Source organism: Arachis hypogaea, chromosome 17, assembly GCF_003086295.3.
Source record: "Arachis hypogaea cultivar Tifrunner chromosome 17, arahy.Tifrunner.gnm2.J5K5, whole genome shotgun sequence".
Taxonomy (NCBI): Eukaryota; Viridiplantae; Streptophyta; class Magnoliopsida; order Fabales; family Fabaceae; genus Arachis; species Arachis hypogaea.
Window position 1 is genome coordinate 124,686,825 of NC_092052.1, and position 5,256 is coordinate 124,692,080.

Genomic DNA, 5,256 nt, shown 5'->3' on the forward strand with positions numbered 1-5,256 from the left:
TCTTTATTTTGTATATATCTATTTTTTTCTTTTTGCAATAAAGTATATACACAAGTATCAATTCACATGGCTTTACATTTAATTGACACATGAGTATGTACCTCATTCCTAAAATTTTGACAAAATACAAAAACACTCTTTTATCCCAACCAATGTTCCCAACTCTCCCAAACTTGAATGATAAGCACTCTCACTAGTCTAAGCTAATCAAAGATCCAAACAAGGAACATTTATTATTTTTTGCTTTAGGCTTGTAATGTGCTAAAATTAAGAACAAATGGGTTAAGTATAGGCTCAAAATTGGTCAACAATGGAAGATAAAGGTAAGGCCATTTGGGTAAGTGAGCTAATTGAAACAACGGCCTCAATCATGTAAATGCATGTGTACACAAAATAATGGACATACAGAATCAAACAAATCAAAGATTACAATCATAGAAAGAGAATAATCACACAAGAATGAAAATAAGTGATTATATGATGTAACCACGCAATTAGGCTCAAATCTCACTTGCTTGTGTTCTTAGCTCAAAAACATGATCCACAATATATATAATTCAAGCAAGTTCTAAAAAATTTTTTTTTCAATCAATTGGGGTGCCCTATAGATAAAATTCTTGAAAAAATTCATTATTTTGACTAAGCTTATTGTATATACATATGCAAAATAAGAAAATGCACTAAAAATCCTAAAAGACCTAAAAATAAAATGCAAAAGTGTTGGGATTAGAAATTTGTCACCCAAAAATGCCGAGTGGTTGGACGACCTCCCCACACTTAAAAGTTTGCACCGTCCTCGGTGCATCCAAAGTGAGCAAGGGGATACGACAACTCTCCGAGTTGCTACCTTCAGCTGGTAGGTCAACCAGTTGCTGCGTGTTCTTTTTTCTGCTTCCATTTTTGCTGATGATGATTCATCCTGTGAACAATAGAATACATGATAGTAAGGAAAGTAAGTGCACAAGCAAGGAAGCATGGATTGTTGGAATGAGGTAAATTACTAGGATTGAGTGAGTGAATTAGCGTGACATTAATGAAACAAGTATGTGAATTCTAAATTAGGTACCGTTTAGAACACACACATTATCATAGAATGCTATGTTACAATTACACAAATGAAGGATGCGCTTCACTCATTCTAGTGTGCTTGAAATACTTCAAAAGAAGACTTGTATGTTAAGTCAACCAAACAAGTAGTAAAGAAGCATAAAAGTATTCAAGCAAACAATCAAGCAATTATGAATTGGATAATGAATGGACATTGATCGATGTGCAAGTAAACTTAGTGAACAAAATGGTATATGAAACTCACACAACAATCAATGACATATATTGACGTTGTTTGCAACACCTAAGTGACATAAGGGTGGAAGGCATGGGTGCTATGGAACTTAGAAAAAGAGATATAAGAGTTAAAATTAATCACATAGCAAGCATGGTACACAAAGCTTGAAAAGCTCAAAAATATGCCACTAGGTAAGCTTTCGATCCAATGTCACAATTCTAGAATCTCAATGCATGAAATAGGTGATGTTCAATCATAAACAAGCATCCTAAAAAAATGCATTGATAATGTACAATTGCCTAACAATGGATAATGAATGCATGGTGGCCAAAATATGCAATTTAAAAGATTTAGAAGCTTAGAGGCAATGTAACATGTACTTGATATTCACAAATGTTCAACATGAAAACTCAAAACCAAGTAATAAATTGTAACCTCGATAAAGGAATCCAACAATGAAAAAATAAAAACAATTATGCTAAAACAGCATTCAGCTAATAATAGGCAGCAAGAATTAGCAACAAAATTAGTAATCCAACATTTATAATGAAAAATAGAAAATTAAATGAAAAATTAAACTAATTAAACAAGTAACTAACTAACTAAAAAAATGGTTATGGATGGTGTTTGGTAGTGTTGGATGATGATTGAAGGGTGGAAAGAGAAGAGAAGAAGGAAAAAAATGGAAAGAGGAGAAGAAAAGAAAGTGAGTGAAATAGGGCAATCCACGCGCGCGCGTATGTCACGCGTACGCGTGGATTGATGAATTGGTAGGTGAGTTATTTGGAGCAACGACGCGTACGCGTGGAGCACGCGTACGTGTGGGTAGAGTTGTGCCTCGGGCACAAAGTTGGCATGAAGTAGGCACAACTCTCGGGTTTACGTATGGAAGAGTGAAACTTCTGGATCCACGTGTACGCATGGAGCACGCGTGCGCGTGGATGGTCGAAGATACTTGGGTCACGCGTACGCGTGGGTGACGCGTGCGCGTGGGTTGGTGCTCTATTTTTCAAATTAAGTTCTTGCACCAAACCAAGCATTCCAAACCTCCAAACAGCTACCAAAATACCACAAAACCTTATTTAACACATTAAACTACCAAACAAACTCAAAAATTAAATCAAAACATGAAATTTAACTAATTTCCACCAACATTCACAAAAAGGAAAAAGGAAAGATGTTACCATGGTGGGGTGTCTCCCACCTAGCACTTTTAGTTTAAGTCCTTAAGTTGGACCATTGATGGGGTCCTTGTTATGGTGGCTTATGCTTGAATTCATCATTGAATCCCCACCAATTTTTGCATCTCCAATGACCACCGGGATTCCAAATTAGGCGCATAAAGCCTTCAAGTAAGCTCGAGCAAGTAACAAGGCCCCAAGATTGTTGATTGTTGAAATGAATTCCAAGGTCCCAAACCTTGTTCTTGCACCCATCTTCTTGTTGACTACTATAGTTAGATCCGGGTGACAAGGCTTGTGAATTCTCATTTAGGCACCCAAACATCCTCTTAGATCCATGCAAATTGGTTCTACACCAACCATTGCTCCTAGACCTCGAGCCTCCAACCATAATGAACCTTGATTGACATTTCCACACACTAACAAATTCTCTTTTGCTCTTAACCCCACAAAGAGCTCTAAGTTGCCCATCCGTCTCAATCAAACCATATTCAAGTGGGAAAGTAAAGATTAGAGATACGAATTTTACCCACTTGAATGTTATGTTGGATGGTGACTTAAGAAGGGGGACCTCCCCACACTTAGCCAATGTGAGATCCATTCCCTTGTGCTCTTCCTTGCATCTTCCACCTCTTTGCAAGCTTCTTCAATTTCAATTCCTTACTCACCAACTTCTTCTATACACCCTTCATTGCTCAAACCATGTGTTGGAGGTTGTGCACGGCCCTCCTTATCATCGATTCCATAATACAATGAGGTAGGTTCATCAATTTTGAAAGACACATTGGTTGGTGTGGAATCATCTTCAATGACGGCGCTTGCTTCTTGCCCAACCTCTTCCTCTTGGTAGCTTCCTTCCAAATCAATATTTTCTTCATTGCTTACCAATGGTATAGAAGGTGAGGTATCTTCTCTTTTACTCTCTATGTCAAGTCCAATGGGAGAGGATTCAATTGTATACAAGAATTCATCAATGATTGAATCCATCTCTTAATCAACCTCTTCAAAATCTTCAACCATGACATGTATTGGAGGTTGCGCACCCTCCTCAACATCAATGTCAAGCTTCTTCGAAGAGGGCTCTATAATTCTATATTCCCATGGACTTCCAACATCTTCTAGGTCTTCAACCACTTCTCCCGACTCAATTGTCTCAACTTCCTCCCCTTGTGACAATTCTTGGTTTAACTCCTCTTCTCCACCTTGAAGCTCCAAACTCACTCCCTCACTATGCTCCTTGATTGCTTCTCCACATTCAACAATGGGAGTGCCTTGATCGCGTAGGCTTAGGCAGGAGGAGACCATGTTGCGAACGGCTTCCGCTACGGTGGCAAGCACGGCTTCAATCTTCTTGAACTCCTTTTCCGTCCCCTCTTGTTGCCTTTGGATATGAGAGTCAAGATCTCTTAGTTCTAGCATGAGGGCTTCATTGGGGGGCGGTGGTGGAAGAGAGGGTTCATTGCTTGAGGGAAATGATTCATAATTGGAAGGTGGTTCATCTTGAAAAGGGTATGGAAATGGTGCATATTGAGCTGGTTCTTGGGAGTAATTGTGTTGGAGTGGTGGTGGTTCTAAGCATGGTTCATGTGGCTCATAAGGTGGTCGGTATGGTGGATAAGGATTAGGGTCATATGGAGGTGTTTGGTGGTAAGGGGCTTGTGAGTATGGTGGTTCAAAATTATGTTGGGGGAAGGGGTTATATGTATGTGGTGGTTGTGGTTGACAATCACAATGAGGATCACAACATACATTAGATTGGTATGCATTAGGAGTGGATTTATACCCACACAAATTAGGAGAGTAGTCATGTTGGGGTGGCGCTTGAACGGTTTGGATGGAATAAAATGCCTTTTGTTCCTTGCGCATCTCCGTGAGGAGAGTAGTCATGTCCCCAAGCACTCTTGTCAAACTCGATTCGGAAGGAGGTTGTTGCCAAGAAGGTTGATCAATCCTTTGAGGCTCCTCCCATCCTTGATTGTTCCCAAATCCTTGATGCATGTTATCATTGTAGCTTCCATTCCCTACAACATAATTTGAACCAAACTCATAGCCAAAGTGGTGAGAATTCATAATAGCAAAGAAAAACAAAAACTAGCAAAAATGAGAAACAAAGTCCTAAACCTAATAAAAACCAACAAACAAGCAAAAGACAAACATATTAACATATTCACAATAGCCAATAACATTATACCATTGCAATTTTCCGGCAACGGCGCCATAAATTTGACACGAGAATTTTCGTCGGTCTAGAATTTCTCTTAGAAAATTAGAACTTCGTTGTAAGCATAGTTCCAAACCAACAAATAATTCTCGATCAAATTTAATTTTGGTTGTCACAAGTACAAACCCCAATGAAAATTAACCGAAGTATTTAAACCGCGGGTCGTCTCACAAGGAATTGCAATGAAGTGTATGATTATTGGCTATGAAGGAATATAGGGGTTTGGTTTAGAAAAGAGGCAAGAAATTAAATGGACAAGAAAGTAGACGGCAAGAAAAGTAAATCAAGCAAGAATTTAAAGAAAGCAATTAATAAAGAGAGACATTCATGGCAAGGATTGAGAATATAAGCTTTCTATCCTAGTTATACAATGATTAATTCATCCTATTTAGTCAACTTCTACAAATGGAAGAAGTTATCATGTTATCTTCACATAAGGAGAACGTCAAATAAGACTAATCAATCATATCACAATAATTAATAAGAATTTATCTTATTACGTCATCTCCGACGATGGAGGAAGGTATCATATTATCCTCACACTCGGAGAAAGTCTAATAAGACTAGCT